Here is a 10,986-nt window from a genome sequence, read left to right on the forward strand (position 1 = left end):
CTTTCGGCCGGGATGGAAAAGCGGCGGCCTGAAGCCCGGGCCTGCCCGGGGAGGCCTCCTAATCGCCCGGGGGACCGGATTTGCCCCGGTGAGAGCCCCCGAAACGTCCCGAAGCCGGCCGGGAAGGCGGCCAAGGGCGAAGCACCTCGCATTGCGTTGGCAGGCCGTGCAAAGTGGCCTCCGGGCCCGCGAGACAATGCAGGGTGCCCTCGGTGTGCCCCTGAGAAATGGTTAACCAAACGAAGGACAGTGCGGCTCGGATTGCATTGGGAGGCCGTGCAAAGGGGCCCCCGGGCCCGCGAGACGTTACAGATTGCCCTCGGTGAGCCCCTGAGAAATGGTTAACCAATTGGACTTAGTCTCTGGCAGAGAGGCAAAGTGTTTTCAAGAGAAATGGTTAACCAATTGGACTTAGTCTCTGGCGGAGAGACAAAGTGTTTTCAAGAGAAATGGTTAACCAATTGGACTTAGTCTCTGGCAGAGAGGCAAAGTGTTTTCAAGAGAAATGGTTAACCAATTGGACTTAGTCTCTGGCAGAGAGGCAAAGTGTTTTCCAGAGAAATGGTTAACCAATTGGACTTAGTCTCTGGCGGAGAGACAAAGTGTTTTCAAGAGAAATGGATAACCAATTGGACTTAGTCTCTGGCAGAGAGGCAAAGTGTTTTCACGAGAAATGGTTAACCAATTGGACTTAGTCTCTGGCAGAGAGGCAAAGTGTTTTCAAGAGAAATGGGTAACCAATTGGACTTAGTCTCTGGCGGAGAGACAAAGTGTTTTCAAGAGAAATGGTTAACCAATTGGACTTCGTCTCTGGCAGAGAGGCAAAGTGTTTTCAAGAGAAATGGTTAACCAATTGGACTTGGTCTCTGAACGGCAGGCAAATTGTGGCCTTGAGAAATGATTAACCAATTGGACTTAGTCTCTGGCGGAGAGGCAAAGTGTTTTCACGAGAAATGGTTAACCAATTGGACTTAGTCTCTGGCGGAGAGACAAAGTGTTTTCCAGAGAAATGGATAACCAATTGGACTTAGTCTCTGGCAGAGAGGCAAAGTGTTTTCACGAGAAATGGTTAACCAATTGGACTTAGTCTCTGGCAGAGAGGCAAAGTGTTTTCAAGAGAAATGGTTAACCAATTGGACTTAGTCTCTGGCGGAGAGACAAAGTGTTTTCCAGAGAAATGGATAACCAATTGGACTTAGTCTCTGGCAGAGAGGCAAAGTGTTTTCACGAGAAATGGTTAACCAATTGGACTTCGTCTCTGGCAGAGAGGCAAAGTGTTTTCAAGAGAAATGGTTAACCAATTGGACTTAGTCTCTGGCAGAGAGGCAAAGTGTTTTCAAGAGAAATGGTTAACCAATTGGACTTAGTCTCTGAACGGCAGGCAAATTGTGGCCTTGAGAAATGATTAACCAATTGGACTTAGTCTCTGGCGGAGAGGCAAAGTGTTTTCTCGAGAAATAATTAACCAATGAGGCCAATGGACCTCGGGTTGCATTGGCAGGCCGGGCAATGAGGCTCTTGGGCCCGCGAGAGCAAAATCCGTGCACAGACGGAAGTCCATGAGGTCAGATCCGAGGCCTTTACACGGCACCCGGTGGGGGTATTCCCGCAGAGAGTAGCGAATCTGCCCGGCGACGGGTCAAGTTGCAATTTCTGGCATGCCACTCATGGAGCTGGTTAATGAGTTCCCCGCGGAAGTCCCGATGAGGAAAGGGCAAAATGGCGTTTTGCGGGCTTTGGGGCCTCTTCGTCGGTAGGACTACCGCCCGACCTTACGGTTGGAATTGTCGGCAGGGGAGGTTGGCGGGGTACCTGCAGAATAGTAGGAGGTGGCAAATCGAGAATCGGTCGACATCGCCAAAAACCTTCTCGAGCCTCCAGGTCTGCAGGGACCGACCCAGGCTGCCGCCAAACCGACCGAGAGGCCCTGCCGGCGGCCATTTTTGGCCATTTTCGGCATTTTTCGCCTCTTTCGGCCGGGATGGAAAAGCGGCGGCCTGAAGCCCGGGCCTGCCCGGGGAGGCCTCCTAATCGCCCGGGGGACCGGATTTGCCCCGGTGAGAGCCCCCGAAACGTCCCGAAGCCGGCCGGGAAGGCGGCCAAGGGCGAAGCACCTCGCATTGCGTTGGCAGGCCGTGCAAAGTGGCCTCCGGGCCCGCGAGACAATGCAGGGTGCCCTCGGTGTGCCCCTGAGAAATGGTTAACCAAACGAAGGACAGTGCGGCTCGGATTGCATTGGCAGGCCGTGCAAAGGGGCCCCCGGGCCCGCGAGACGTTACAGATTGCCCTCGGTGAGCCCCTGAGAAATGGTTAACCAATTGGACTTAGTCTCTGGCAGAGAGGCAAAGTGTTTTCAAGAGAAATGGTTAACCAATTGGACTTAGTCTCTGGCGGAGAGACAAAGTGTTTTCAAGAGAAATGGTTAACCAATTGGACTTAGTCTCTGGCAGAGAGGCAAAGTGTTTTCAAGAGAAATGGTTAACCAATTGGACTTGGTCTCTGAACGGCAGGCAAATTGTGGCCTTGAGAAATGATTAACCAATTGGACTTAGTCTCTGGCGGAGAGACAAAGTGTTTTCAAGAGAAATGGTTAACCAATTGGACTTGGTCTCTGAACGGCAGGCAAATTGTGGCCTTGAGAAATGATTAACCAATTGGACTTAGTCTCTGGCGGAGAGACAAAGTGTTTTCACGAGAAATGGTTAACCAATTGGACTTAGTCTCTGGCAGAGAGGCAAAGTGTTTTCAAGAGAAATGGTTAACCAATTGGACTTGGTCTCTGAACGGCAGGCAAATTGTGGCCTTGAGAAATGATTAACCAATTGGACTGAGTCTCTGAACGGCAGGCAAATTGTGGCCTTGAGAAATGATTAACCAATTGGACTTAGTCTCTGGCGGAGAGGCAAAGTGTTTTCACGAGAAATGGTTAACCAATTGGACTTAGTCTCTGGCAGAGAGGCAAAGTGTTTTCCTGAGAAATGGTTAACCAATTGGACTTAGTCTCTGGCGGAGAGGCAAAGTGTTTTCAAGAGAAATGATTAACCAATTGGACTTAGTCTCTGGCGGAGAGACAAAGTGTTTTCAAGAGAAATGGTTAACCAATTGGACTTAGTCTCTGGCGGAGAGACAAAGTGTTTTCCAGAGAAATGGATAACCAATTGGACTTAGTCTCTGGCAGAGAGGCAAAGTGTTTTCCAGAGAAATGGATAACCAATTGGACTTAGTCTCTGGCAGAGAGGCAAAGTGTTTTCAAGAGAAATGGTTAACCAATTGGACTTAGTCTCTGGCGGAGAGGCAAAGTGTTTTCTCGAGAAATAATTAACCAATGAGGCCAATGGACCGCGGGTTGCATTGGCAGGCCGGGCAATGAGGCTCTTGGGCCCGCGAGAGCAAAATCCGTGCACAGACGGAAGTCCATGAGGTCAGATCCGAGGCCTTTACCCGGCACCCGGTGGGGGTATTCCCGCAGAGAGTAGCGAATCTGCCCGGCGACGGGTCAAGTTGCAATTTCTGGCATGCCACTCATGGAGCTGGTTAATGAGTTCCCCGCGGAAGTCCCGATGAGGAAAGGGCAAAATGGCGTTTGGCGGGCTTTGGGGCCTCTTCGTCGGTAGGACTACCGCCCGACCTTACGGTTGGAATTGTCGGCAGGGGAGGTTGGCGGGGTACCTGCAGAATAGTAGGAGGTGGCAAATCGAGAATCGGTCGACATCGCCAAAAACCTTCTCGAGCCTCCAGGTCTGCAGGGACCGACCCAGGCTGCCGCCAAACCGACCGAGAGGCCCTGCCGGCGGCCATTTTTGGCCATTTTCGGCATTTTTCGCCTCTTTCGGCCGGGATGGAAAAGCGGCGGCCTGAAGCCCGGGCCTGCCCGGGGAGGCCTCCTAATCGCCCGGGGGACCGGATTTGCCCCGGTGAGAGCCCCCGAAACGTCCCGAAGCCGGCCGGGAAGGCGGCCAAGGGCGAAGCACCTCGCATTGCGTTGGCAGGCCGTGCAAAGTGGCCTCCGGGCCCGCGAGACAATGCAGGGTGCCCTCGGTGTGCCCCTGAGAAATGGTTAACCAAACGAAGGACAGTGCGGCTCGGATTGCATTGGCAGGCCGTGCAAAGGGGCCCCCGGGCCCGCGAGACGTTACAGATTGCCCTCGGTGAGCCCCTGAGAAATGGTTAACCAATTGGACTTAGTCTCTGGCAGAGAGGCAAAGTGTTTTCAAGAGAAATGGTTAACCAATTGGACTTAGTCTCTGGCGGAGAGACAAAGTGTTTTCCAGAGAAATGGATAACCAATTGGACTTAGTCTCTGGCAGAGAGGCAAAGTGTTTTCACGAGAAATGGTTAACCAATTGGACTTAGTCTCTGGCAGAGAGGCAAAGTGTTTTCAAGAGAAATGGTTAACCAATTGGACTTGGTCTCTGAACGGCAGGCAAATTGTGGCCTTGAGAAATGATTAACCAATTGGACTTAGTCTCTGGCGGAGAGGCAAAGTGTTTTCACGAGAAATGGTTAACCAATTGGACTTAGTCTCTGGCGGAGAGACAAAGTGTTTTCCAGAGAAATGGATAACCAATTGGACTTAGTCTCTGGCAGAGAGGCAAAGTGTTTTCACGAGAAATGGTTAACCAATTGGACTTAGTCTCTGGCAGAGAGGCAAAGTGTTTTCAAGAGAAATGGTTAACCAATTGGACTTAGTCTCTGGCGGAGAGACAAAGTGTTTTCCAGAGAAATGGATAACCAATTGGACTTAGTCTCTGGCAGAGAGGCAAAGTGTTTTCACGAGAAATGGTTAACCAATTGGACTTCGTCTCTGGCAGAGAGGCAAAGTGTTTTCAAGAGAAATGGTTAACCAATTGGACTTAGTCTCTGGCAGAGAGGCAAAGTGTTTTCAAGAGAAATGGTTAACCAATTGGACTTAGTCTCTGAACGGCAGGCAAATTGTGGCCTTGAGAAATGATTAACCAATTGGACTTAGTCTCTGGCGGAGAGGCAAAGTGTTTTCTCGAGAAATAATTAACCAATGAGGCCAATGGACCTCGGGTTGCATTGGCAGGCCGGGCAATGAGGCTCTTGGGCCCGCGAGAGCAAAATCCGTGCACAGACGGAAGTCCATGAGGTCAGATCCGAGGCCTTTACCCGGCACCCGGTGGGGGTATTCCCGCAGAGAGTAGCGAATCTGCCCGGCGACGGGTCAAGTTGCAATTTCTGGCATGCCACTCATGGAGCTGGTTAATGAGTTCCCCGCGGAAGTCCCGATGAGGAAAGGGCAAAATGGCGTTTTGCGGGCTTTGGGGCCTCTTCGTCGGTAGGACTACCGCCCGACCTTACGGTTGGAATTGTCGGCAGGGGAGGTTGGCGGGGTACCTGCAGAATAGTAGGAGGTGGCAAATCGAGAATCGGTCGACATCGCCAAAAACCTTCTCGAGCCTCCAGGTCTGCAGGGACCGACCCAGGCTGCCGCCAAACCGACCGAGAGGCCCTGCCGGCGGCCATTTTTGGCCATTTTCGGCATTTTTCGCCTCTTTCGGCCGGGATGGAAAAGCGGCGGCCTGAAGCCCGGGCCTGCCCGGGGAGGCCTCCTAATCGCCCGGGGGACCGGATTTGCCCCGGTGAGAGCCCCCGAAACGTCCCGAAGCCGGCCGGGAAGGCGGCCAAGGGCGAAGCACCTCGCATTGCGTTGGCAGGCCGTGCAAAGTGGCCTCCGGGCCCGCGAGACAATGCAGGGTGCCCTCGGTGTGCCCCTGAGAAATGGTTAACCAAACGAAGGACAGTGCGGCTCGGATTGCATTGGCAGGCCGTGCAAAGGGGCCCCCGGGCCCGCGAGACGTTACAGATTGCCCTCGGTGAGCCCCTGAGAAATGGTTAACCAATTGGACTTAGTCTCTGGCAGAGAGGCAAAGTGTTTTCAAGAGAAATGGTTAACCAATTGGACTTAGTCTCTGGCGGAGAGACAAAGTGTTTTCAAGAGAAATGGTTAACCAATTGGACTTAGTCTCTGGCAGAGAGGCAAAGTGTTTTCAAGAGAAATGGTTAACCAATTGGACTTGGTCTCTGAACGGCAGGCAAATTGTGGCCTTGAGAAATGATTAACCAATTGGACTTAGTCTCTGGCGGAGAGACAAAGTGTTTTCAAGAGAAATGGTTAACCAATTGGACTTGGTCTCTGAACGGCAGGCAAATTGTGGCCTTGAGAAATGATTAACCAATTGGACTTAGTCTCTGGCGGAGAGGCAAAGTGTTTTCACGAGAAATGGTTAACCAATTGGACTTAGTCTCTGGCAGAGAGGCAAAGTGTTTTCCTGAGAAATGGTTAACCAATTGGACTTAGTCTCTGGCGGAGAGGCAAAGTGTTTTCAAGAGAAATGATTAACCAATTGGACTTAGTCTCTGGCGGAGAGACAAAGTGTTTTCAAGAGAAATGGTTAACCAATTGGACTTAGTCTCTGGCGGAGAGACAAAGTGTTTTCCAGAGAAATGGATAACCAATTGGACTTAGTCTCTGGCAGAGAGGCAAAGTGTTTTCCAGAGAAATGGATAACCAATTGGACTTAGTCTCTGGCAGAGAGGCAAAGTGTTTTCAAGAGAAATGGTTAACCAATTGGACTTAGTCTCTGAACGGCAGGCAAATTGTGGCCTTGAGAAATGATTAACCAATTGGACTTAGTCTCTGGCGGAGAGGCAAAGTGTTTTCTCGAGAAATAATTAACCAATGAGGCCAATGGACCGCGGGTTGCATTGGCAGGCCGGGCAATGAGGCTCTTGGGCCCGCGAGAGCAAAATCCGTGCACAGACGGAAGTCCATGAGGTCAGATCCGAGGCCTTTACCCGGCACCCGGTGGGGGTATTCCCGCAGAGAGTAGCGAATCTGCCCGGCGACGGGTCAAGTTGCAATTTCTGGCATGCCACTCATGGAGCTGGTTAATGAGTTCCCCGCGGAAGTCCCGATGAGGAAAGGGCAAAATGGCGTTTTGCGGGCTTTGGGGCCTCTTCGTCGGTAGGACTACCGCCCGACCTTACGGTTGGAATTGTCGGCAGGGGAGGTTGGCGGGGTACCTGCAGAATAGTAGGAGGTGGCAAATCGAGAATCGGTCGACATCGCCAAAAACCTTCTCGAGCCTCCAGGTCTGCAGGGACCGACCCAGGCTGCCGCCAAACCGACCGAGAGGCCCTGCCGGCGGCCATTTTTGGCCATTTTCGGCATTTTTCGCCTCTTTCGGCCGGGATGGAAAAGCGGCGGCCTGAAGCCCGGGCCTGCCCGGGGAGGCCTCCTAATCGCCCGGGGGACCGGATTTGCCCCGGTGAGAGCCCCCGAAACGTCCCGAAGCCGGCCGGGAAGGCGGCCAAGGGCGAAGCACCTCGCATTGCGTTGGCAGGCCGTGCAAAGTGGCCTCCGGGCCCGCGAGACAATGCAGGGTGCCCTCGGTGTGCCCCTGAGAAATGGTTAACCAAACGAAGGACAGTGCGGCTCGGATTGCATTGGCAGGCCGTGCAAAGGGGCCCCCGGGCCCGCGAGACGTTACAGATTGCCCTCGGTGAGCCCCTGAGAAATGGTTAACCAATTGGACTTAGTCTCTGGCAGAGAGGCAAAGTGTTTTCAAGAGAAATGGTTAACCAATTGGACTTAGTCTCTGGCGGAGAGACAAAGTGTTTTCCAGAGAAATGGATAACCAATTGGACTTAGTCTCTGGCAGAGAGGCAAAGTGTTTTCACGAGAAATGGTTAACCAATTGGACTTAGTCTCTGGCAGAGAGGCAAAGTGTTTTCAAGAGAAATGGTTAACCAATTGGACTTAGTCTCTGGCAGAGAGGCAAAGTGTTTTCAAGAGAAATGGTTAACCAATTGGACTTAGTCTCTGGCGGAGAGGCAAAGTGTTTTCCAGAGAAATGGTTAACCAATTGGACTTTTTCTCTGAACGGCAGGCAAATTGTGGCCTTGAGAAATGATTAACCAATTGGACTTAGTCTCTGGCGGAGAGACCAAGTATTTTCACGAGAAATGGTTAACCAATTGGACTTAGTCTCTGGCAGAGAGGCAAAGTGTTTTCACGAGAAATGGTTAACCAATTGGACTTAGTCTCTGGCAGAGAGGCAAAGTGTTTTCACGAGAAATGGTTAACCAATTGGACTTAGTCTCTGGCGGAGAGACAAAGTGTTTTCAAGAGAAATGGATAACCAATTGGACTTAGTCTCTGGCAGAGAGGCAAAGTGTTTTCACGAGAAATGGTTAACCAATTGGACTTAGTCTCTGGCAGAGAGGCAAAGTGTTTTCACGAGAAATGGTTAACCAATTGGACTTAGTCTCTGGCGGAGAGACAAAGTGTTTTCAAGAGAAATGGTTAACCAATTGGACTTAGTCTCTGGCAGAGAGGCAAAGTGTTTTCAAGAGAAATGGTTAACCAATTGGACTTGGTCTCTGAACGGCAGGCAAATTGTGGCCTTGAGAAATGATTAACCAATTGGACTTAGTCTCTGGAGGAGAGACAAAGTGTTTTCAAGAGAAATGGATAACCAATTGGACTTAGTCTCTGGCAGAGAGGCAAAGTGTTTTCACGAGAAATGGTTAACCAATTGGACTTAGTCTCTGGCAGAGAGGCAAAGTGTTTTCACGAGAAATGGTTAACCAATTGGACTTAGTCTCTGGCGGAGAGACAAAGTGTTTTCAAGAGAAATGGTTAACCAATTGGACTTAGTCTCTGGCAGAGAGGCAAAGCGTTTTCCTGAGAAATGGTTAACCAATTGGACTTAGTCTCTGGCAGAGAGGCAAAGTGTTTTCCTGAGAAATGGTTAACCAATTGGACTTAGTCTGTGAACAGCAGGCAAATTGCGGCCATGAGAAATGGTTAACCAATTGGACTTAGTCTCTGGCAGAGAGGCAAAGTGTTTTCCTGAGAAATGGTTAACCAATTGGACTTAGTCTCTGGCGGAGAGGCAAAGTGTTTCCCGTTGTAATGGTTGGCCAATGCACTTCGGATTGCGTTGGTAGGCCGTGGAAAGTGGCTCTTGGGCCCGCGAGAGCAAAATCCGTGCGCAGACGGAAGTCCATGAGGTCAGATCCGAGGCCTTTACCCGGCACCCGGTGGGGGTATTCCCGCAGAGAGTAGCGGGTGTGCCCGGCGACGGGTCAAGTTGCAATTTCTGGCATACCACTCCTGGAGCTCGTTAATGAGTTCCCCTCGGAAGTCCCGATGAGAAAATGGCAAAATGGCGTTTTGCGGGCTTTGGGGCCTCCTGGACGGTAGGCCTACCGCCCGACCTTACGGTTGCAATTGTTGGCAGGGGAGGTTGGCGGGGTACCCGGAGATTTTCGGGGACACGATTTTCAGAACATTTTCAGACAACGGTCACACTTTAAAAATGCCCAGAAAAGTGCGACTTTGAGGGTGGTAAGCGTTTTCAAATAGAATACCTTTCAAAGAGCTCTCGGAAGTCCTATATGAGGATTTAAGATGAATTTGTGCGGGCTTTCCGAACTCCGTTGTCGGTCTGAAATATCGGCCAGGGTCCAGACCGGTGGTAACCCTGGTTTAATAAACATGGCGTGTGGCGAAAAGAACAGACAAAATGACAAAGTGTCAAATATATATATACATGTGTATTTATGAACAAAAAAAATCACAAAGTGTCACCTGGCGGTGTACTTGATGATGATAAATAAAAATACAAAGTCTGTTCACAGGCACCTTTGGGGCGGGGGTGCCTGAGTCCCCTTGGGTTGCACACTATAGAGTGTTTGACATGGACAGAGTCAACACTGTGTGCGTGCCCAGAACCCTTTTGAACGCAGGCGACGCACGCCGGTCGGCATTTCCTCTCCGTGCGAGCGCCAACAGGTTGCTTCCGTTGTTTTACAAATAAGAAAATTGTATTTATGAGCAGCAAAAAAAAAAATCACAAAGTTTCACCTGGCGGTGTACTTGATGATGAGAAATAAAAATACAAAGCCTGTTCGCAGGCACCTAGGGGGCGGGCGGGGTGCCTGAGTCCCCTTGGGTTGCACACTGTAGTGTTTGACATGGGCAGAGTCAGCACTGTGTGCGTGCCCAGAACCGATGTGAAAGCAGGCGACGCACGCCAGTCGGCATTTCCTAGCCGTGCGAGCGCCAACATGTTGCTTCCGATGTTTTACAAATAAGAAAACTGTATTTATGAGCAAAAAAAATCACAAAGTGTCACCTGGCGGTGTACTTGATGATGAATAATAAAAATACAAAGCCTGTTCACAGGCACCTAGGGGGCGGGCGGGGTGCCTGAGTCCCCTTGGGTTGCACACTGTAGTGTTTGACATGGGCAGAGTCAGCACTGTGTGCGTGCCCAGAACCGTTTTGAACGCAGGCGACGCACGCCAGTCGGCATTTCCTAGTCGTGCGAGCGCCAACATGTTGCTTCCGTTGATTTACAAATAAGAGAACTGTATTTATGAGCAATAAAAATCACAAAGTGTCACCTGGCGGTGTACTTGATGATGAAAAATAAAAATACAAAGCCTGTTCACAGGCACCTAGGGGGCGGGCGGGGTGCCTGAGTCCCCTTGGGTTGCACACTGCAGTGTTTGACATGGGCAGAGTCAACACCGTGTGCGTGCCCAGAACCGTTTTGAACGCAGGCGACGCACGCCAGTCGGCATTTCCTAGCCGTGCGAGCGCCAACAGGTTGCTTCGGTTGTTGCAAAAGTAAGAAAATTGCACCGCTGCGGACCACCCCTCCACCCGCGGTTGAACCAGTACCCGAGCGAGGCCACGCTGGCTCCGAAAGCAGACGTGTGCTCGGTGGCGGGGAAGCGGTGTGCGTGTGTCTCGCTCCTCAGAGGAAAGATGCGGTGCTAGGTGTCCGATGCGGTAGGGCCCTCGGCCGGCCAGCGCGTATGCTGGCGGTGAGGCTGAGCGGAATACCCTCGCTCTTCTGTTTCCTGCGGGTCACAGACGGACACATTAGCATGTTCGAGTGGTGGCTGGCGCACCTCTCGAAGCCACAGCGCCTTGTGAGGCCGAGGCGC

The sequence above is a fragment of the Cetorhinus maximus genome, unplaced genomic scaffold, assembly GCF_964194155.1.
Source record: "Cetorhinus maximus unplaced genomic scaffold, sCetMax3.hap1.1 HAP1_SCAFFOLD_863, whole genome shotgun sequence".
NCBI lineage: Eukaryota > Metazoa > Chordata > Chondrichthyes > Lamniformes > Cetorhinidae > Cetorhinus > Cetorhinus maximus.